Here is a 25545-nt window from a genome sequence, read left to right on the forward strand (position 1 = left end):
GTTGTTTCCTATTATCCTTGGTTACATAAAGTTGTGTGTTCTTCTTGGGAAGACGGTCAAGATTTCATATTTTTCAGAAATGGTGGAAATTATTTTTATGATGATCACAATTTCCTTAGATATGAAGAGAATAAAATTCCCCTTTAGGGACTTTACAAAACAATGAAACACTCCATTGTGAATTAAATATATACAATAAGAAAAATGCTAACATTCTTGGATGACCTTTTAGTCAAATTAATAACTTTATGTTTAAAGAGTTCCATTAGTGGACATCTGTTTCTTAAAATGCAGAAATATTACCATGTTCTTGTATATAAATAAAATAGAAAATCAACTTGACTATAAATGACATTTATACTGCTATGTGAGCATATGGCATGGATTTTTATTTTATTTTTTAATATGGAAGCTAAGATCGAATATTTAAGAAGCAAATTATATTCACGTTTTAAAATATTTGTTTTATGACTAAGTTTTATTTTTCCAGTATTTTTTTCAGAATAGTTTGTGGAATATAGGATCGTGGCATTTCCTTTGCTTTTAATGCTTAAAAGAACGTCTGCGTACTGAGATTTCAGCCAGTTCACTAAATAGATACCAATATCTTTTGGTCAAATCTACATGGACAACTGACTTAAAAATAATGGACATATATGAATGCTCTATCTATTTTATGAACCATATGATCAATATTTTTTAATGTAATTTAACCCATTGAATTTCATAGATTCATAGAATCACAGAATGACCCGGGTTGAAAAGGAACTCAAAGATCACCCAGTTTCAATCCTGCTGCTGAGCCATATCCAGCCTGGCCTTGAATGCCTCCAGGAATGTGGCATCCACAGCTTCCTTGGGTAACCTGTTCTAGTGCGTCACCACCCTCTGAGTGAAAAAAACTTTCTCCTAATATCTTACATAAACCTTCCTGTCTCAGATTAAAACCATTTCCCCTTGTCCTATCACTATCCACTTTTGTAAACAGTCGTTGCCCCTCCTGTTTATACGTTCCCTTCAAATACTGGAAGGCTACAATGAGGTTTCCCTGGAGCCTTCTCTTCTCCAAGCTAAACAATCCCAGTTCCCTCAACCTTCATAAGAGAGGCGCTGCAGCCCTCTGATCGTCTTAGTGGACCTCTTGTGGACCCATTCCAAGACCTTTGCCTCTTTCTTGTACTGAGGGCTCCAGGCCTGGCTGCAATACTCAAGATGGGGCCTCACAAGAGCCAAGTAGAGGGGGACAATCTCCTCCCTTTCCCTGCTGGCCATTCCTCTTCTAATGCAGCCCAGGATACAGTTGGCTTTCTCGGCTGCAAGTGCACACTGCTGGCTCATGTCCAGCTTCTCCTCTACCTGACCCCCAAGACCTTGTCCACAGGGCTACTCTCAAGGGGTTCTTCCCCCAGTTTTATAAAGACCCGGGATTGCCCTGGCACAAGAACAACACCTTGCACTTGGCCTTTCTGAACCTCATTAGGTTCACATGGGCCCACTTCTCCCGCCTGACCAAGTCTCTCTGGATAGCTTCCCTTCCCTCTAGTGTATCAACCACACTGCTCAGCTTGGTGTCATCTGCAAACTTGCTGAGGGTGCACTTGATGCCATCATTTATGTCATTGATAAAGATGTTGAAGAGCACTGGTCCCAAGCTCAACTCCTGAGGGGCACCGCTTGTGACTGGCCTCCACCCTGACACAGAATCATTAATCACAACACTTTGGCTGCAAACAGCCAACCTATTCCTAATCCACTGAACAGTCCATCCATCTAATTTATACCTCTCCAATTTAGAGAGAACGATGTGGTGAGGGACCTTGTCAAAGGCTTTGCAGAAGTCCAGATAGATGACCTCCATCGCTCTTCCCATGTCCACTGATGCAACCACTCCATCATACACGGCCACCAGATTGGTCAGGAAAGATCTGCCATTGGTGAAGCCATGCTGGCTGTCTCAAATCACCTCTTTGTCTTGTATGTGCTTTAACATAGCTTCTAGTAGGATTTGCTCCATGATCTTCCCAGGCACAGAGGTGAGATTCACTGGCCTGTAGTTCACCAGATCGTCCTTTCTCCCTTTCTTAAAAATGGAGTAATATTTCCTTTTTTCCAATCACTAGGGACTTCATCAGACAGCCATGATTTTTCAAATATGGTTGGCTTGCCAACCACACCAGCATCCTCTTTCAGAACCTTAGGATGGATCTCATCTGGCCCCATGGACTTATATTCATTCAGTTTTATGAGGATGTCTCAGACTTCTTCCACAATACAGACTCAATTTTACTGTATCAATCACATTTTCCTTATTGCTTGTTTTCATTCTTCTGCCTCTGTTTTCCAATGCCACTTCATATAAATATATTAGAAAATACAAGTACATTCCACATTATATTTCGTTCCACTACTGACTACAAAGGTAGTTTCAAATTTCAGAATTATTTTCTTTTTTCCACATCCATATTCCCTGCAGTTAGAAAGATTACCAACTAATGAGATCAATCAGATTTATATTTTATTACAGCACTCTGCTAGCATGAGCAATAAGGCATAATCTAGGTACAGTAGACTTTACTATTGTTTAAATATGTTCAGTGGCTATTTGATTTAGAATTTGTTTTCTGTAGAGACCATAGACATGAAATGTAAAAAATATATAAATTGATTTGTATTACCTTTTCATCATGTTTCAGCAGCCTATTACAACAATAATAGATTTGTTTAAATCCAGAAATTGAGGATTGCTAAAGTCTGGCAATGGTTCATTGAAAAATAGAGAAATAAATATGCAGTATAGAAACTTTGATCAGTTAACTCAGGATCCCATTACCAAGATAAGATTATAATATTCTTTTAAGACATAAAATTAATAGAAATATGGAAACTCTTTTAAATGTCTTTGCTGGAAGTAAAATTTAGAAATATTATTCTATCTGGAAAAAAAAAAAAATGCTACATGGTCTCTTATTTCTCAGTGTCCATATTGCAATTCAAGTCTTTTTTACAACTACTCTTTTTAAATGATTTGTAAAAATACATATACTATATATCTTAAACTCACCTCCTTTAACTATTTGTAAGTGATTTTAAAATGACCAGTAATGGGCTAGTATTCATTTCACCTTTCTTTAAGAAGGTTAAGGAATTTTTATGTTAGAATCCCATCCAGCAGCAAAGATATTTCTTGACTGATTTTCTAAGATAGAAGAACTGTCTTTTACATCAATTAATCATCTCTCAATCTCTCAGCTTTCAAATTATCCTTTTAATTACCCCCCTCCCCCTTTTTTTTAATGAGTGATCGTCATTTAACACCTCGCTATGAAATAATTGAATGTACTTGTCTGAACTAGAGCAGAGCACAGTTGTTGCTAGCTGAAGATAATTATAAATAAAAATACATGAGTATATATAAATGTACATACTTCGGATCTAATATCATCATAGAATCATAGAATCATGAAATCGCAGAATCATAAAATGATGGAATGATTTGGGTAGGAGGAGTCTTTAAAATCATCTAGTTTCAACCCCTTTGCTATAAGCAGGGAGGGAAGCCTCCCACTAGACCAGACTGCTGAAAGCCCCATCCAGCCTGACCTTGAATGTTTCCGGGGAGGGGACATACACAACATACACAACCTCACTGGACAATCTGTTTCAGCATTTCATCACCCTCACAGTAAATAATTTCTTTCTCATATTTAGACTAAATCTACCCTCTTCCAGTTTAAAAACACTTCCCCTTGTCCTTCCTGTCACTACCTGCCCTTATAAAAGTCCCTCCTCAACTTTTATGAAGGCCCCCTTCAGGTACTGGAAGGCTCTATAAGGTCTCCTCAGAGCCTTCTGTTCTCCAGGCTGAAGAGTCCCAACTTTTTCAGCCTGTCCTCACAGGGGAGGTGCTCTAGCCCTTTCATCATCTTCATGGCCCTCCTCTGGACTTGTTCCAACAACTCCATTTAATGACCACAGATACATAACGTAGTGTTATTCTTGGTTGTTAGTCTCAGAGATTCAGCAGATTCACAAACCTAGACCTTCTTTGAAATTGCAAATTAATAGTTTCATCTGTGAGATTTTTTTCATTTATCTGGTAAAGAACTCTCTGTGATCAGGCCAGTGGTTCACTCTGGTATGTAGAATCTTGGTAGTTCTCATATAGCCTCATGTGTATGAAGAGGGCAATCAGTGTGTTTGCTAGGTCTTCCACAAGTTGTTCAAAGAAAGTTCTTATATTACTCTTACCAAAACAGTTGATAGCTGGTGTTTCCATCTGTAAGTTATCACTGAAGACAAGAATTTTAGAAGCTTACTATGAAACGACCTACATTTTTCAGAAGAGTCAATATTTTCTGTCAATATTAGTACATAATTGGAGGGAAATGTTTGGTAGCTATTCCTTTTGTATTAATCACTAGGTTGTGTTAATAGCTGTTGCTATTTTAGCTATGGATTTCTGTGTCTCCAAGATTGTCTTTTCTAGTTAGCATTTCTAATTTCCTAGTCAAATTATACCTTAAGATATGTAAACACATGCAGAAAAGAAGATAAAAAGTAATTACTAAATTCCATTCTTTAGATCTAAGGAATAAAATATGATTATTTCTTTACATACCTGTAAAAGAAAAGCTATGAGCTGTGAAAACTGACAGTCCAGTGAGGAGGTAAGGCTGCTCCAGCACTGCCAAACTTGGGATTCTCAAGACTGATCATGTAGGCAGTAGACAAACAGGAACTCCACACACGGAGTATACATATAAGACATTGCCAGTCTCACAGTTTAACATGGAGAAAAACACAGATAACCAGCATGGCTTCACAAAGGGCAGGTCCTGCCTGACTAGTCTGGTCACCTTTTTTGATGGCACGGCTGTGTCAGTGAATAAGGGAAGTTCTACTGTTATCATCTATCTGGACTTCAGTAAGTCCTTTAAAATGGTACCCCAGGACATCCTTCTCTCCAAATTGTAAAGATTTGGATTTAATGAGTGGCCTGTTTAATAGACAAGGAACTGAATATGAGATTGTACTCAGAGAATGATGCTCAATTGTTCCACATTAAGATTGGTGACAAGTGATGTCCTTCAGAAGTCAGTACTGGACATGACAGTGTGGTCGACTGCATCCTCAGGTAGTCTGTGCATGAAACCAAACTGTGTGCTGAGGCTGACATACCAGAAGGACTGGATGCCATTCAAAGAGACCTAAACAGGCTTACACAGCAGGTCCAAGAGAACCTCATTAGGCTCAACAAAACCAAGTGAGAGATTTTGTAGCTGGCAACCACTACTATCAGTATGAGCTGAGGGATGAAAGGACTGAGCATAGCCCTGCTGAAAAGGACTTGAGGGTACTGGTGAGTGGGTGGTAAGCTGGACATGAGCCAGCCATGTTCCTACACAGACCAGAAAGCCAATTGCATCCTGGACTACATCAAAAGAAGAGTGATCAGCAGGAGGAGGGAGATATTCCTGCCCCTCTACTCTGTACTGGTGAGACCTCACCTGGAGTTCTGTGTCCAGATGTGGAGTCCTTAGTATAGGAAAGACGCAGACCTGTTAGAGTGCATACAGAGAAGGGCCAGAAAAATTATCAAAAGATAACAGTTCCCCTACATGGACAGCCTTAGAGAGCTGGGGCTGTTCAGCCTGGAGAAGAGAAGACTCTGGGACATCTTCCTAGAGGTCTTTCAGTATCTAAAGGGGAGTTATAAAAAGGAAGGGAACAGACTCTTTAGCAGGGTCTGTTGTGATAAGAGATGGAGAAATAGTTTAACACTAAAAGAGGGAAAAATTAGATTGGTTATAAGGAACACGTTTTTCACAATAACAGTGAGCAGGAACAGGTTGCCCAGAGATACGGAGGATATCCTGCCCTTGGAAACACTAAAAATCAGGCTAGACCAGTTTCCAAGCAAGCTAATCAAACTGGAGATTTCCCTGTTGATTGCAGGGAAGTTGGACAAGATGAACTTAAGCATCCATTCCAACTCAAAAATATTGATATGATTCTGTGATAATGTGTACATTTGTTCCCTATAGGAGAAAAAAAATGTGTTGAGTCTTGTAGATTGTTTACAGCAAATACAGTGTATGTAAAATATCCTTACATAGTTTTCAACTACAGTTATACGAGAGATGTAGAAGAAAATTGATTACAAGGTGGTTTCAATATTTATTTAAATACAACATGCTCCAAGAGATACCTGAGAAGTTTCTTCTTCATTTTACAATGCAAATTTCTTTCTCAAAACCAAAATGACATTAAATTCTGAAGGAAAACTTGCAATGTTTTTAGCCACTAACTAGTAAACTACTAAAGAATCTTTTATAACACCCAATAACTGGCATTTAACTCAAATAGATAATGACTATAATTATCAAGAAAAAAATAAATTAAATCTTCTATAAAAGAAAGAAACCCACATTCTTTCAACAAAATTTATATTGAATATAATTAGAATGAAGATTGATAAAGATACAGTCTTTGTAAAATTTATCAAGTAATCAGAAAAAGAAAATAGTGTTTCAACTGAGGTGAACTAAATCAGTAACTGTGGTGTAACACATAAAATAATTTAAAGTTAATGACATATTTAGCCTGCCATGTGTAGTAGAGACTTTTTTATGAGAAAATTATTTAGAGAACAGTAGAGAATTATTTATGAACAGTACAGAATGTTCCATTTCTATCTCAATTAAGAAGAAATTTTATGATAATTAAACATCATTTTTGTTCTTTTATTTTGATCTTTATTTCTTTTATTTATTTCTTTATTTTGTTTAATAATCCTTGACACAAATACAATTATGCTGTCTATATAAGGATTTTTGTTGTTGTTGTTGTTTGTTTGTTTTTAATTAATACTTTTTAAATACTTTCCTTGATCATCTGTAATAATGTGTCCATGGTCTGGAAGTTCATGTCATGTTCCTTAGAAATTATTTGGATGTATGACATTAGGTCTTTAAAGAAATGTATAATTTTCTAGTAAATTCTGGTCAGAAGAAGTCTGGAACTAACATAGAGGAGCGATTATTGTCAAACAGATAAATTATTTTCATATTCAGACTGATTGCTGCTGATTTACTTGATAGGATACCTCTTGCTAACCTTTCTTTGATATTTAGGAATCTGACTTTCTGTGTTAGATACACAGTAATTCAGCTCCAAAGACCATGACAGAAGCCCAAACACAAAACTCAGAGCTCTTATTCAGCTGAAATTGTGTTCCACTAGTTTTTAAAAGCCACAAAACTTCTTTCATCTATGGAGTCCCATCAATTTCTAGATGTTTCATGCTAAGGATGAGTGTAAATGTTTCTGCAGAACACTACAGAACACTACATCCACAACTGCATAGAGAATATGGACATTTATTGTTTGTGCAAAATCTCATAAAAACTGTCAAAGTAGCTGGTCCCTCGTCTGTTCTACTCCCTGCCTTCAGGGAGTGTAATCTGAGCCTGTTCTTGTGTAGAATTTGTGAGTACAGTGCTATTAAAATCCAAGTACCATGACTGATGTTTTAATCTCGAAAAAGTGGAATTACATTTATTTATTTATTTTTAATGCCACGGGGATTTGAAATCCACACTCCTTGTCCTACATTCTAACAGAAAAGTGTTGCAGTAGGTTGAGATAGTGGGATCAAGTACACCCCCACTGAGATTACAGATGACACTTAGTGGTGCAATTGATAATTGATATGAAAGAAGGAAGAGATTACATCCAAAGGGACCTGGACAGACTTAGGAAGTGGGCCCATATGAATCTAATGAGATTCAATGTAGCCAAGTGCCAGGTGCTGCATTTGGGTTCATCAGTCCCAGTGGGAGGAGAACTTGAGAACAGCCCTGAGGAGAAGGAGTAGGGGTTCCTGACAGACAAAAAGCTAGTCATAAACCAACAGAATGAGCTTGTACCCATAAGGCCAATTGTATCTTGGGCAGCATCAGAAGAGGGATGGGCAACTGTGTGAGGGAGGGGATTGTCCCCATTTTTTCTGCTGTTACAAGGCCCCACCTAAGAATTGTATACAGATCTGACCTACCTTGCACAAGAAAGCTGTGAAGCTGTTAGAGCAGATCTAGAGGAGGGATGGGGCACTCTAGAAAGACTGAAGAATCTGAATTTGTTCATCCAGCAAAAGAGAAAGCTTTAGGAAGATCTTATTACGACCTTCCAAGGGGAGGCTGACTTTACACGATCTGATAGTGCTTAGACGGGGGAGGGGGGTACGGGAAATAGTTTTAAACTAAAAGAAGGTGTATGGGAACTGCTGAATCACGGCCTGAACCTCTGATTGATCACCTGAGGAGAGCAATGAGTCAGCCACGGAGCACAGGTGAAGGCAATTCACCGGAAGGTGCCGGAAGGGGTGGAGCCTGGTTCCACCTTTCCTAGACGCTTTAAGAGCTGGCTAGCAGGGGGAAGGATCCTTTCCGGAGATCCCCTCGACCAGAGTTTCCCAAGCAAGCCCAGGATACGGGTGAGGATACTATCTTTTCTCTGTCCTATTTTGGTGTAACGACTATGTAGCCAAGCTCTCTGCTGTACTATAACATCTGTATATTCATTGATTGTACAGAAGGCAGGTTTTGATTGGATGTTAGATGAACATTTTTTGCTCAGTGGTTGCTGAGGTGATGGAACATGTTGCCCAGAAAATTGCGGATGCGCTTTCCCTGGATGTGATCAGTGCTGAGTTACATGATTGGATGGGGTGCTGGACAACCTGATACAGTGAATGGCAGTTCTGCTTGTGTTTGCAACTAGATCATCTTTAAGGCCTCTTCCATTCCAAGCTATCCTATGATTCTATGATTATTTTGTTACAAAAACTACTGAAATCCACAGTATCTTGTCTTAGCTGGTGCTCCAGAAACTTAGCAATAGCTAAGAAAGCCTCGTATAAAGACTTATCACTTGTGATGTAGCCTGAAAAAACTCTATAGAGTGCCTGTCACTTTTGCAAGATCTGTCCATCTGTCTGTATTTCTTATTTCCTTTGTTCTATCTTGTTTTCTTGCTTTTGAAAAATGTTTGTATGTTTGAGTTTTAGTTTACATCTCTAATGATTAAGTGATAATCAGCTAACTGCATTAAAATCATCTTAATCTCATCCCATATTAAATCTGCCACCTTTACCAGAAAACAAGTAAATCAGTCCTGTCTATCTTGTGGTAATGATTATTGTCTGAAAGAAAAATTAACTTTTAAAGAAATCACATTTTTACTGTACAATTAATGATCTGTCTGTTCAGTAGTTCCTGTTAATCCTTTTATGGCACTTGGTGATCTTGACCTAAGATATAATTTATGGACTGAAATCTACTTTTCTCGAGAAAAAATATTAAGAAATAATAAATCTGGTATGCGTTACTGGCATAAGCTATTACATGATAAATGTTCTACATAACTATGACTTTGATTTTCAAATACCATACACTTTACTTCCTGTTAAATCAAATTACATTATAGTAATGTGATTGGATATTTTCTGTACTTTCTTAGATGTTCTTATGGTATTTTATTAAAACATTATGAAGAATTAAAATCAAATAAAGGTATTTGAATCAAGAGGAATCCTAAATATATGCTGTAACTTTATTGCAACATTCCTTTATAATTGTTTTTCATTATGTTATATGGTAAGGTATATTATCACTACTAACTTTAGCTAGAATTGTCAAAATCCGAATAGAAATGCAAGAATTAAAAGAAAAGTATTTTGTAACTTTAATGAACAAAAACATTCATTAAATACTATAATTTTGCAGTGTACAATGAAGTACGAAGCAATACAGTAACCAACCACACAGATAACCACAGAGTTCAGTTATATAGCAAAACAATAAGAAAACAAAATTTTGAGAAAAATTCTTCAAGAAGAACTTTTCTCTTTCAAGAAATAACTAAATTTCTTAACTGCTGAGGGCTTTCAGATGACAGATTTTCTACTTGCACAAGTTGCTTATATGCAATCTAATTTAGATATCTTCAGAAAGAACAACTCCATTTATTTTCATCAATCTCAACTTCTCTACTTGTTTGGTTTTGCTATTTTTTTCATATGCAAAAAGAAATCTTCCTTTTCTTTAATGGCCTATTTTCTTGAGTTGGTTTGACTCAAACATAAAAGACAGTAGTAATGAATTAACCTGAACGGAAAGTTAAAAGTCGTCCAAATGGCATACAGACTGTAAACAGACACGGCAGAACAATTACTGCTAGAGAGGATATAGTTCTGCTCACCCAGCTTGCATCTCCTTAGTAGTACTGAATGATTATTATTTCCTTTCTAATTTATTAAGTTACCAAGTAAAAACTAGAGTAGATGTGGTCTCATACAGTTCAGCCTCACACACTGATCCAGTTAAACTATTTTTACTTTCACTTAACTATGTTTTACTAGATAGTTAAATCAGAACTCTTACCTCTGATGAAAAGAACAAGTTGTGGCTCATTGCTATTGTTTTCCATGAGAGAAAATACAATTTATTCTGTTGATGTATTGCAATAAAACAAGCTTTATACGTATTTACATCTTGAATTCTCTTGAGTATGTTATTCCTGATTATAAGACTGATATGCTGAAAATACTTGTTGCAAATAAATTTCCTTTTTTTTTTCCATTAAAATCAAACAAACATAGTATTATTTGAAAATTATTATCAATATTTTTCTATGATTATGGATAATGAAATATGTTTTACAAACATATTAGTCAATATGAGCGTACGTATGAACACTTAAACATTGTATATATGAATGTAAGTACACGCTCTTATTTGTAGGTCTGGTAAAATTTTGTTTTTATTGCCTTGGGAAATATATTACAAAACTTCCCAGCTTTTAAAATTCCAGTTTGAAATTTCAATTTTCTGGTTGACAGTGATGCACTCTATTTAGTGTAAGATCACAGAAAATCACAATTACAATGTGGCCATCATGATTGTCATCTAATATTTATTTATGTATTTATTTATTAGCAGAGTTTATGAGGTTGTTTTATCTGAAAATGTGGAGAGAAGCCTGCAAAAAAATTTAGGAATGAGCTACATATGTGTAGTGTATTTTTTCCATTTGGATCAGGAAGGTAATTTATTACGCTAATGGTCATTCTGTGCAATAAGCCCATGCTCCCCATTGTCTACCCCTTCTGCTTATACAAAATCAACCAACAAAACAATCTCAAAGAAGGTGAACATGGGGGGGAAAAAAAAAAAAAAGAAAGAAACAAATACTTTATATTGAACCTAAGATTTTGAACAATAAAATATTGTATTCTTTCTGCCTTTCATTTCATTGAAAAGAACCCCAGAAGAAGTGTCTTCACTCATTTTATATTCCATCTTCAGAAGAATAACAAAGACAAAACAAAATTAAAAATAAACCTTTTAGGAAAGAGAGAAAATTGGATATTTTTCAGAGTATGTTCCCTTAACTGCACATTAAATATACTAAATACTGGTTTTGGTTGGCTACAACCTTGATAATACATTCACTCTTATTACTATTGACATTTATAATATTCCTGTGAATATGTTATAACACTGTTCTAAACTTCATTACATCTTTCTTAGCTTTGAATGCTTAAAGCTTTTAATCTCTTTTAACTTCTGTTAGTTTGATGGAATTTCCTCTCTGAATTATACACAAACATACTATCATTATAATCTTTTCATATCCATATATATATATGCATATTATTTATATATGTATAATATATATGTACTATATACACTATTGTATGTGGTGTGTATGTATATGCATGCATATATGTAGACATGCATAATTTATATTTATATAAATATATATGCAACCACCTTTGGAGCACATATATCCTGATATGTATATGACATGTGCATGTGTATATCTATACCTCTACTGATATTAACATGACTTCATGTAAATTTTCAGGTTTAAGCCTTGGCTACACTAGGAAGGAAGAGAAAGTACAGCTTTCCTCTGGCTGTATTTTCTTCACATTCCCACTACTTGCCATCTTTTGGTATTGGAAACAACAATAGTAAAAGTAGGTTTCTCACTGCAAAGAAACTAAGGCAGCAATAGGAACAGATTACTAGGGAAAAACACAGCGTAGGCCATGACAAGTTCTTTCAGTGGGATCTTGGTATTTATACAAAGGATTTAAACAAACTCTGGAACCACAGCACATAGGAAAAGAAAAAGCAAAACCAGCTTCTTACACAGTAAAGTCACTAAACTAATATTTTTGTTCTTCTTCAAAGAAAAATCATAGTTCAGTGTTATTTGTCGTTAATAGGAGAAAATATCCAGTATAACTGCAGTTATCGAAAATTTTAATTTGCTAGCAATTGCTGAAAAATAACAAACACTTTATAGTTTAGTTTTATGGGTAATTTTGTCAGGGTTTGTAGCTGACATAAAACAACATCATGAAGTTCAATTTAAAATGTGTGTTTTATGTTTTCTATTGCTGTGTGGAAGATATTTTCTTTCTTTTTCGTTTGTGCATTTATTTACATCTCGCTTCTGAATGAAATTCCTTTAAGTGATTTGTTTGGGTATGATTCTATAATTCTGCTAGTTTTCATTTGCTTCTGGTATTGCTGAAATCAAGAGGTAATTTACTCAGCTGTGATTAACAGAGAACAGAAAATGTGGAACACATTTATACTAACTAGGTTAATTAATTAAGTCAGGTAGTGTATTTCTTTCAGTATCAGCACAAAATTAAACACTTTAGCCTTTCCCCTCTTGTTTCTGTCAGATTGTTCTTAATTGGAAGCAGTGCCTTGATTGGTTCACCTCCCAATAAACAGTATACTACAGAGTAGTACTACAGTTACAACGCTTCCAACAGGCTGAGAAAAGTAGGAAGGGCAAAAGAAACAAAAACTTATTTACAGAAAGGATTCTTAAGCACTGGAATAGGTTCCCCAAGGAGGTGATTGAGTCACCATTCCTGAATGTGTTTAAAAACCATTTGGATGTGGTGCTCAGGGACATGATTTAGTGGTGGGTTGTTAGGGTAGTATGGCTAGTTTGCAGTTGGACTTGATCTTGAAGGTCTCTTCCAAATTGAGAAATTCTATGATTCTGTGATTCTATTTATTGGTAAATATGCTGGCATTGGTAAATAATAAGCCTATATTGTATGAAAGCACATTGCACAGTCATTACGTCAGTCTGTTTCTTTTTTGCATAAACTACTTCATGAAACTGACAGTCAATTGTTTGATGAAAACCAGCAACAAATGTACTTCTATTCTACTTCTGTGTTTGCATGGCTTAGAGAGAGAACATTCAATGAAAGGAGAATGAATGCCAAATATCAGGTATTTTGTTTTTACAAATTCTCTCTCCTTCCAGAATGCATTATGATTAAAAGAGAAGCATCCTAGAAGGTAGCATTGAGTAAAAGCTGCATTATTATCCTTAAAATATATCATATAAGGAACAGTGTTCTGTGATAGTATTAACTAATCTTGTTTGATTGGTATTATACTTAATGAAATGACTAGGTTATTTTATATGATATGTCTATATGATAAGTATCAGATCAGCTGACGTGCTATATTCTGTTGTATCTGTTATGGATGCAGATTGCTGTACCTGAAAGAAATTTACCCTTTGAAGTTTAATTTGAAACATGATATGTTATTGAAAGCAGATATTTTCATTCTTGGCATAAAAGTAAACATTGAAGTGATACTCAGCACCAATTACTATTATTTAGCTCTATGTCTTCCAGCACTAAGGTCTTACATTCTTCTGATTACACTTACACAGAAGACAACTCTAAAGAAAAATTCTTGTTGTTTTCACCTGCAAAAAAATACAATTAGTAAACTTAATCAAATACTCTACCTGTAAAAGGCAAATGTGTTTGCTTATAGGTAGGCCACAATACATTTTTACTACGAAGACAATGGATGTAAATGGAACAGTAAGTGATGGTACCAAAAACAGACATCATGTAAGCAGAACACTCCATACTGCACTACACTAAAACTAACAATTTTTAAATTTTTGAAACCATCAATTGATACCATATATTCACTCTGGGGCTGGGATGAAATGTATCTATTTAAACATAGTAAACATCTTAATACAATTTTTTTTAGCAACTCAGATTTTCTTGCTCTGTGTTATAGTTGCAGTGGTGTTTCTTTTAATTGTTATAGTTTGGATGGTTTCTTTTTCGTTTTGTTTGTTTGTTCTTGGTTTTGTGTTTGTTTTAGTATACATTTTACATCCATGATTAAACAGCAATGTACTGTCTTTAAAACATGTATTCCTTCAAAGTTCATAGTTGAAAGGTTTTTGAACTGGCAGTGTGTACAGAGTACATTTGCAGTTCACTTGATTCTTTTGCCAGAGTCTTCAAATTACTTTCACATATGCTAAAGTAACAGAATCCTCTTGGTTCTTTCAAAGGTGTAACTCAGAGTAAGAGATTTTAGAGAAAAGGAATAAAGGGACATCTATCTATGTAATTCAGTATATAAAAGAAGTGAAGCTTAACCTGCACCCAGCTTCTACTGTAAGAGGAACATGCATAGAACACCTTGCTGCTCTGAGAAAAAGTCAGAACGACCTCACTGTGTATACTTGGATCAGGCAGCTGGAGATCAGAAAAATCCATGTCATTGTCTGCCTTTAGGGAACATCCATGCCTGTGGTAGCATATTTCTGTTGTCTAACAAGAAATTGTAGGAAAGTGTGTTTTCTTTTTCCCCCTCGTTAAGTTTATACAGTATATTCATAAACTGAAAAAAATGATATGCTTTTGTGATTTAAAGAAACCCTTTTACAAAGAGATTGATGCATAACTATTATGTATGTCTCACTGAAGGTAGCGTTGCTTTCCATGGTGACTACAACAGATACAAAGAGCACAATAGTAGGATTTGACAGAGCAAGTTCTCAGCTACCATTTTTCAGCATAGTCACCACCCTTGGTATGCATCTTTGCCAGCAGTGAGCAAGAGACCACATGTCTTGTTCATTAAAAAATGGCAAAGCTGTTCAGATGTGGCTTGCCTTTCATGTCGCTATTACCACTTTTGAAACACACTATCCACCATAAGGTGAAAAATGTAATCTCCATAAATGTTCAGGAAGTGTCCCTCAACATTAATGACTGCAATTTTTTTCTGCATGGAGGAATTCAGTGACATCTCTTTGCTCCATACCCACTTCCATGTTAGATTCCATTTTATCAGACTGCTGCCATTTATCACATAGCAGCAAAATATAATGGAACACTGATGGAAAGTTTTAACTTATTCTGCCATACAACATCATGGGCCATCATAGCAAAATAGGAGGCAGTACTTTTGACGCAGCCATCATATTAGAAGAGTGAAAAGCAGTATTGTTACATTTAGTGTTCTTTGTGAATTCTCATCTGCAGAAGAAGCAAATAAACAGATAAACAAAAGTAGGAGCAAGATAGATTTACAATTCCAAATGAATAAGATCTACCTAATATACATTTTCAATGAGTTCTGTGTTTATAATGTTCTCTTAAAAAAACTCTTTAAGAACTCTTAAAGGTGGCTGAACTTCACATTTCCGTTTCAGGAAAGTACTGCTTTATTACATAAAATTTTCAACACATGATTTAATACAAGCTGGAGTATTAAGTATTGACCTAATTGGGCTATACATTTTAAGAACACTACATTTGAGGAAAAAAGTTAACAGCACACCTATTGATGTATGGTGTATTTATAAAATCTGATTTTCAGTCATTGAAATTGAAGAGAGGACAGAATTGCCTATCGAATGATGTACTCTCTGTAGGTCACAGGTTCTGTGAAACAATGCCTTCACATGTAAACATTTTTAAAGTAAAAACAAATCATGATCAACTAAGAATTGGCTATAAAGTAGAAAAGAGCAGGAGATTGGGGAGGAAAGAGCTCTCCTTAAAAATAGCTAGAATTTTTTCTTAGTTCATGAGAATCACCTTGGAAGAAAAGTGAAAACTCTTATTATGCATTAAAAGCTTGGAGATAATTCATTCATCCTGTAATTCTAATATTTGCAAAATAGGTATATAAATGAAGCATAACTTGAGACAACAGAGATGAAGAAATTATCCATAAAATTTAGAACAGTTACTGCCATTCATCCCAAGCAAGAGCATTTTCAGGCCCAAACGATCTCATAGGAATAACTCAAGTACGATTATGTCCTTGAAAAGTCTCCATGCAATAAAATTTCCTTTTCACTAGGAATTAAATTATGCCTGCCAGGGAATCACCAAGACTCACTATAAATGTTCCTAAATTTCTTACCTTCTTGGTTCTTGTTTTTCCTTCTTAGCAAAAGAGGAGAGCTGGAAATACTTGATGGATGATACAGTGATTCTGCAATTTGGCAATCAGTAGGAAGAAGGCTGATCACAATGCGTAGTAAAACCACTTACAATTACTAAATGCACATATGATCATAATGTGAGTAATTCAGGAGAAAGTTAAGAATTATTTTAGCATTGACTTAATTTACATCAGTGTCAGATATAGCATCAGCTTTGACTTCAACTTTTTTCTAAAACTCAGGTAAAAACCTATAAGATTATTAATAGCTAAATACACCAATTCTTAAATATAATTATTTGGTAGAATTATTTAATTATTGATGTGAATTGATTAATTATTAACTAATAATGTCTTGAAAAAGTGAGAGTATTAAATTGAAAAAAACTTTTGTATAGGTTTTTTACTAGTTTGCTTTCCAAATTTCAGAGTCTGGGAATGTTAAATGTCACAAATAATTTTCTTCTTTTAAGATCGCGAGGGAGATGATTTACAGATTTAATAACTATTTAGTCTTGTATCTAGCTTTGTCATAAAAATACTGAAGTAAATAACCAAATTAAAATGTGTACTGTGAATTAGATGCTAAAAATTCTTCCAAACTTAGTCACTGACACTGATGCATCTATATGCATACACATTCAGACATAACTGATATTACTCATGTTTTTGTTACTTGATTATGATAAACTGGTAAGATTCTTTTCCAAATCTCCTGATGCTTACTCGACTGGAAGCGCTCACTACTTACGTGAATAGAAGTATTACTGTGTCATTTGGTGCCGCATTTTTAATTAGCAAAATATATCTCTCTAGTTTACTACGTCTCCCTGTTCAACTTAACAATAAACATAATTCACTGTGATTTTTCAGGAAAAAAAAAAATCTTTGCTGATGGCAGACTTTGAACAACCACTGATAGAAAATATGAAAATTCAGTCTGCTTCTACTTAGAATGGAAGTAGGTATCTAAACAGCATAAAATAATAAATGAATTGTTGTCACTCTTTCTTTGACAACTATAGTTCCATGAAATCGAGAGACTTTTTATCTAGTTCACTATCTTTGAAACCTCCATGTCTAATACTGATCTCGTTTTCAATGAAGATGTAATTTCTAGATGATAAACAATGCTTTATCTAAATTCTTGACCAGAATTAGCAGCCCAGAAATCCTAGGTAATTTACCTAACAGCTAAGCTGTCAGAATTTTCTCTGCCAATCATTTTTTTTTCCTGTCCTCAACCTGCCCCCAGGTATAAAAGTTAGTTTATCTGAGCCTTTATTTAGTCATTATTGATTTGAGATTTTCACTAGTATCTTTAAGTGCTATTGTAGTATGAATACTATCAGACGTATCTCAAAACTCACACAGGTGCCGTCTTCTGAAGTGTTTGCAAGAAGCAAGATTTTATAAAAAGTAGTAAAGGATGTCTTTTTCATACCATTTTTCATGCATGCTCTTTGCATTACATAGTATTGCATCTTATTCTTTCCCTGAGTCATTACTCTGTTTGAAATAGATGTTAGAAACTACCAAATATGTCAGTTATATTTTGCTGTACTGAATAGTATGTGGTATTTCTGATAGAAGAGCACAACTATATAGCAAAAACAGAAAGCTATTTATTTTAATTGTAACTGACTAACAATCTTCTGGAAAAAGGAGGATTTCACGTGACACTTCTGTCATGTAATAATGAGTATCTTTGTTCTGAAAGAATGAATATGTGCACATAGGAGAATGTCCTGCAATTCATTAATCTTCAGCACAAGTTCATATGCTAATCTGAATGGAGGCCTATAGTTGCCACCCACTGCCCACAGTGCAACATATACAGTTAATTATTTGGAACAGATGAGAGATAAATGATTTTCAGTGTTTTTCCTGTATGATGGAAAGAAATCTCATGATAACTACCACACTTTCTCTAAAAATAAGTTAACTTAAACAATTTACATTCTTAGTTAATATATGAGCTAATGTTAGAAAGTAGCAAGAATGGCTGCTGTAGAAGGCAAAGTAAGTCAAGAACCACTGGTAACAAGACAATACCTTCAGGAATGAAAGGCAGAATTCCATAACATCCATGGAAGTACTGCCAAGCAGTTCTGGTGGCAGACACAAAGAAATCAGTGGTTGCCAAGTGAGTCTGTAATGATGGAACAAGTTTAAAGTTAAGCCTCAAAGGCAAGTCTGCAAGTCAGCGTCCAGCTTCACACACATATGATCAGGCATAGCTGTAACTTAGTTCAGACAAGGCTCAAGGGGGAGGGATTGAACTTGAAGGTAAATCTCAAGTGATGAGGGGAAACCTCCCAGTCTTTCATGTACAGAAATTTCTCGGCAGTTTACAGTGTAACATTGTATCAAAGGTTGCTTTGATCATAGACAGCTAAACTCCAAAAAAGGAACATGACAATTGGCTGTCATGCTTAAGGGTCCTTAAGATTAACCAGAATGAACCCTTTTGCTAGGGCTTTAAATTGATATATTTTGCAGGAAATAAACAGAAAAATTGTGGAAAAAATGGAAAGGAAAAAGGAAAAGAGAATGGGGAAAAAAAAAAAAAAAAGAGAGAGAGAGATACTAAAGGAAAAAAAAAAAAGATAGGAAAGGAAAAAGGATAGGGAAGGAAAGGGGGGAAAAAAGGAAATGTTAAGGCTAAGGGAAGGGGGAAGGGGGAACGAGAGGAGAGGGGAGAGGAAAATAATTTGATTTAAGATTATTCTTTGATTTAATTAGACACATAGGTAGATAAATGTTATATAATTATACAAATTTCATAACCAAAGCCTCACACTTAATCATTTTAAATAGTTAACAATATACTCTTTAAATGGAAAGTCTGTAGGACATTTAATAAAGAAGATAAAAAACATCTAAGATGAATAAGATGCTGCAAAATACACAAACATGCATGATAGTATAATGTAAAATTTGCTTGCAATGAATGTTTGATTGATATTGATACTAATTAAAAGTCTCTTTATAACCTTCAAATATTATTGCTTTGTTCTTATTGTTGTGGTTCTCTTTAATCACAGATCAAAATACTAAATCTAAAATACACCCAGGGTGCCTCTTCCTATATATTAAGTAATTTCAGTAAAATCTGTTTGAAGAAACAGAGGTTTTTAGAGCCTTGAGCTCCTTAGAAATGTTCTTGTTATTTTTATCCACAGCTGACGTGCAAGGGAAGAAGAACAATTTTGTTTACTCCCAGGTGGTTCAAATTTGATTTGAACTCACAGCTGAGCTTAAGCTGATGAATAGCTTTTTATTGAACATGAATAAATTGAGAAATTCAGATTAGTCAGCCACTTTTTCTTCATAATTTAAATTCCAGAGAAGATGTATTTGGGAAAAATATAACACAGAGGTAGGCACAATTGATGAAGTGTACCTGATGACTAACTGAATTAATAAAATCATTCATGAATTTAATGCAGTTCTAGGTCTTTTCAGTTTTGGTATTCACATCAAAAAGAATTTGTAAAAAACAGAGTGGACAATAGCCATCAGAGATAAATACAACTAAATGTATAATCCAATCAATTTGCTGACCTAGACGGAAAGAGTGGGACTTCCTTACTAGTGAAAATAAGATAGCTTTTCTACTTACGCTGACAAAACTCTACCAGCCAAGACAGACGAAGAACATCTACAAAAAAATCACAGAAGCCTTTTAAATCCTAGAGATAACTGCAGACCACTGACAAATAATGCCATCTGTTGTCTGTTTATTTAGCATATGTATAAAGTCTAGTGGTTTCTTATTATGTAATAGTTACTAGTATAATGGTATAAAAGCACTTGGGTTTATACGCTCATTTAGGATACTAATCCTTCAACATCTGAGTGCACAGCTAAATGGTGTATCTTAATTTACAAGAATTACTTTCACATCAACTTATCTATACCTTTAGTGCAATAGTCTGAATTTAAAAATACCTCCACATCAAACTGAAAGAATCAAAGATTTCTTATTTTAAAACTGGCTCAAAATTTGTAGAAGAGTCACATAGCAGTATTTCAAAAGGAAATTGTGTTACCTTCTTTATTCTCCTATAAACAGAGTGGGAGATTTATTTGGAAACCATAGAATGGTCTTCATTAAAATTAAGGTATTTTAGGTTTATTCAATCTCCCAGATTTCTGAGATTTTCCCCTGAATTAAGAGAAATCTGTCCCTTCCCCTGCACTTCTATTCCTTCTCCCCTAATCCATTCTAAAGGTAAAGAGCTTGGAATGTGCCACTGATTGTCCTCCCGATACAAAACTTTTCTTCCAATAGTCTTACTCCAGATCTATTTGGCAGCTGATATTCTTCCCTGCTCTCTGGGGAATCCAAGTCTGCTATTTTGATGGCCAAGTTAAAATAATAATTAGATAAGATCTGGTTTGATAGGATAAAAGATTTCCTTGATTTACCTTTGATAAATGAGAACACAGTTATTAAAAATGTGGCTTTGATCTATTGACATAAATCACTAATAGCATTAAATCTGGCTTACTGATATTAATAAAAGAAGTTTTCTTTGATGACAAATATGTCATCAGTTTAAGATAATTTCATTTACTGTCATTTAAAAATATAGCCTTGGTTAGTTCACATTAAACAAACAAACAAAAAACTCTACTATTCAAAGCTGTACTTTCTCTTAACTTCGCTCTGCATCAATTTCCTGTGCTTTGCTTTATGGTTTACCTGTTGAATTTTAAAATGAATGCCTGACATGAAAACACCTCCATAGTGCATAAGAAATATAAATACTTATTCTGGTATTGGGATCAAGTAAGCACTAGTACACAACCTTAATTCTTTTAAGGTGAATGTATTTATCACCTTGTATATTTTCATGTCTATATTTATCATCGTGAATATTCTGTTTCATAAGGCAGATATCAACAGCCTTCCTTTCCTGATGAAATTAATTGTATGGGAGTTAACACATTTGCATAAGAAAGCCACCTTAGCTGCATTTTATATCAAAGTTATAAAGGAGGTAAAATATTTTTCTAGCAAAAGTATGAAAGGCAAAATTTTTGAAGATGTTTACTAAGACTGAATACATAGCTCCAACTAAAATCTGAGAGACAACTTTGAAATTTTCAGGCTAAGTATCTCATTTTTCATCTTACAGATGGTTTTTAGCTATTCATACGAAAGCTATCAGCTTAATTCATTACTTAATGGTCTGTTTTCAATGGCTTACAAACCAAATAACAGTTTTTCAGTTGTTTGTGTTCATTTGACATGTGTTAAAATTATTACATAGCCATTTATTTATTTATGATATAAACCACTCCCTTTTCTTCCTACTTATGCTACAATCAGTGAGCAACTGATGCCCTAAGACAGGAAAGAAATTTATTCTCAGAGTTCGTTCTGCCTTTTTCAGATAAAATATGTTGTTTTTATGTTATGGTGTGGAATATTACTAACGTTGAAGGGTGAAACAAAGAGGATCTTTAGCAGAAGCAGCTGATGATGCAGTTTTAGTACAAGCCATTTTTGCTTCCTTTTTCATTTTATTATTTTTGCTGACTGCCCAAGTTAGGCATTTAAGAATTCACCTAGAAAATTGAACTGATACACTGAACTGACAGGAATCTAAGAGTCAGAAGAATATATAGGCATGGAGACTAATTCATTATGTTACTTCATTCTCCAGATGGATTTCAACCTACTTAGTTCTCTGTGTGTCCGTGGTTCTTTTTCCTCTTCCTTTTTCTCTTCCTTTTCCGTTTTCTTTTTAGAATCGTAGATTCATAGGACCCTTAGAGTTGGAAGGGACATTGAAAACTCATCTAGTCCAACTCCCTTGTATTGAACAAGAACATCCACACTACAATGCTCAGAACAAGGTCCAGTGTGGCCTTGAAAATCTCCAGGGATGAGGCATCCACTACATCTCTGGGCAACCTGTTCCAGTGTCTCACCACCCTCGCTATAAAAGACTTTTTCCTTGCATCTAACCTAAATCTACCCTCTTTAAATTTGAAATCATATCCCCTTGCCTGTTGCAGCAAACTCTGCTAAAGAGTCTGTCCTGTACTTTCCTGCAGTTCCATTTCAGATACTGAAAAGCTGCTACCAGATCATCTTGGAGCATTCTCTTCTCCAGGTTGAATAGTCCCTACATGTTTAGCCTGTCCTTAGAGGAGAGGTGTTCCACCTCTTGGATTATTTTTCTGGCCCTCCTTTGTATGTATTTGAACAGGCCTATGTCTCTCCTGTGCTGATGACTTCACACCTGGACACAGTATCCAAATGAGGCCTCACCAGCACAGAGTAGAAGGGCAGGATCACCTCCCTCATCCTGCTGGCCATGCTTCTTTTGATGATGCCCAGGATATGGTTGGCTTTTCTTTTTCTCTTTTTCTTTTTCTTTTTTTTTTTCCTTTTCCTTTCTTTTTTTTTTTTTTTTCTTTTCCTTCAATGAAAACAAGAAATTCCTGAATAAAACATTCCAGAAATTCATTTCTCAATTTTGTGAAAACATAAACCTGAATTCTGATATTCAAGTGCCTTCTGAAATTTCCACTGAGATACATAAAAAGCAAATCTATATGTAGACAGATTTTTGGTGCATCTAAATGAGTAATTAATCTCATTGATGTGGAAGGCCTTCACAGGCACAATTTAAGGTGTCATAAATCTCATACTATGGTTCTGCAATTGTGGTTAATTAGTTAAGTAGTTATATTCTCCTTTGGCTATGTTGAACAACAGAAATCATTTACAGCTTACTTTTGTCTTGGAGAATGGGGGAGGTGCCTGAAGACTGGAGGATAGCCAATGTCACTCCGGTCTTCAAAAAGGGCAAGAAGGAAGATCCAGGTAATTAAAGGCCAGTCAGCCTCACCTCTGTCCCTGGAAAAGTGATGGAACAGCTTGTGCTGTATGCCATCTCCAGACAACTGGAAGAAAAGGAGGTTATCAGGAGTAGTCAGCATGGGTTCACCAGGGGGAGGTCATGCTTGACCAACCTGGTAGCCTTCTATGATGTTGTCACTGGCTGGGTGGATGGGGGGAGAGCAGTGGATGTAGTCTACTTTGATTTCAGCAAGGCTTTTGACACTGTCTCCCATGACATCCTTATAACGAAGCTGAGAAAGTGCGGGATAGATGAGTGGACAGTGAGGTGGGTTGAGAACTGGCTGACTGGCAGAGCGCAGAGGGTTGTCATTGGCGGTGCAGAGTCTGGTTGGAGACCTGTAACCAGCGGTGTTCCCCAGGGGTCGGTGCTGGGTCCGGTCCTGTTCAACATCTTCATCAATGACCTTGATGAGGGGGTAGTGGCCACCCTCAGCAAGTTTGCTGATGATACGAAGTTGGGAGGATTGGCTGACACACCCGAAGGCTGTGCTGCCATTCAGCAAGACCTGGACGGGCTGGAGAGCTGGGCAGTAAGAAACCAGATGAGGTTTAACAAAAGCAAGTGTAGAGTCTTGCACCTAGGGAGGAATAATTGCATGCACCGGTACAGGTTGGGGGATGACCTGCTGGAGAGGAGCTCTGCGGAGAGGGACCTGGGTGTCCTGGTGGATGACAGGTTGGCCATGAGCCAGCAGTGTGCCCTTGTGTCCAAAAAGGCCAATGGCATTCTGGGGTGCATTAAAAGGAGCGTGGCCAGCAGGTCGAGGGAGGTGATCCTCCCCCTCTACTGTGCCCTGGTAAGGCCTCATCTGGAGTACTGTGTCCAGTTCTGGGCTCCTCAGTACAAAAAAGACAGGGATCTCTTGGAAAGAGTCCAGCGGAGAGCCACGAAGATGGTGAAGGGCCTGGAGCATCTCCCCTATGAGGAAAGGCTAAGTGATCTGGGTCTGTTTAGCCTTGAGAAGAGAAGACTGAGAGGGGACCTGATCCAGGTCTATAAATATCTGAGGTGTGGGGGGCAAAGTGGCGAGGCCAGACTGTTGTCAGTAGTGTGCGGAGACAGGACAAGGGGAAATGGCCAGAAGCTGGAGCATAGGAAGTTCCGCACCAATGTGCGCAAGAACTTCTTTACGGTGAGGGTGACGGAGCACTGGAACAGGCTGCCCAGGGAGGTTGTGGAGTCTCCTTCTCTGGAGATATTCAAGACCCGCCTGGACGCCTACCTGTGCGACCTGGTGTAGGGATCCTGCTTTGGCAGGGGGGTTGGACTCGATGATCTCTGGAGGTCCCTTCCAACCCCTACGATTCTGTGATTCTGTGATTTAGCTCACTTTTTGTAAGTAGTGGCAAAGATGCAAGGTTTGGGGGTATAATTTCCATTCATAAATTACTGTTCTGTTAGAAATTTGATAAATATTCAGTATCTGATTTCACTGCAAATTTTTCAGTATGGAGTCAAGGGGAGTCCTAACAGGACAAATAAAAAATAAGTGAAAGAAGCTATTGGGCTTTTGAAAGGAGAAAGAATGACATCAAGAAATAAGCTTTGTTTTCTAAATATATAATTTCAATTTCATTGTCTATAAAGCACATCTCATGTAAACAATATTTTGCTTCTTTTTTCCTTAATTTTATATAATTCATTCTGACATTCTTAATAAGTAATTCTAGTATAAATATAAATTTGAATTGTGAGAGATATCTAAGTTGTATCACTTTCATATATAAGTTCATTTAGAAGTGAAAGAGAAAGGTGTAACATCATGTATGACATTAATAAAACACACTAACAAATTCTGTAACTTTTCTATCTGTGTCAACTTTTTTTGACATTTTGACAGCTCATCTACACTTATTTAGCATGCACAGGACAGTTGACATATTTCTAAAGAAACATTCTGAATCTTTGGTAAGAAGTTCATAAAATTACTAGTAGTTTTCTTACACGTGTATAACATATAAACCAAATTGAAAAATATATTTGTGTAAATTTTGCACTGTACCTCAGAATATTAAAATGTCACTGGGAAGTTCCTGTTTTTTAGACAAAAGTCTCTGACTTAAAACAGTTTCACTTGTGTTTTCAGCATCTGCATTCAGTCTTTTTATACGAATTCTAACTCTGTTACGGCTGATGTCAGAAGTCCTCATTAACTTTAATGGATTCAGGATTTTCTTTTCTGGTTGGTGACTAACGACATGTGTACTCATGTGAACATAAATAGATTGAATGAAGTGCTATTTAAAAACAATAACTGTGAAGTAATACTCTTTTTTACCTGCAGACTGGATGCAACTTGAGCTAAAATAGATAGTTCTTACTTACTTCCTTAGGTA

General features: G+C 35.9%; 1 long non-coding RNA gene across 2 annotated transcripts in view; it reads left to right on the forward strand.

Annotated features, from left to right (window-relative positions):
* LOC149913030 (uncharacterized) overlaps positions 1 to 25545 on the forward strand; it is a 345134-nt gene that overhangs the window by 204107 nt on the left and 115482 nt on the right. The gene's annotated exons all lie outside the window — the stretch shown is intronic.

This window comes from Phasianus colchicus, chromosome Z (genome assembly GCF_987193195.1).
Source record: "Phasianus colchicus chromosome Z, bPhaCol1.hap1.1, whole genome shotgun sequence".
In the NCBI taxonomy this organism is placed as follows: Eukaryota; Metazoa; Chordata; class Aves; order Galliformes; family Phasianidae; genus Phasianus; species Phasianus colchicus.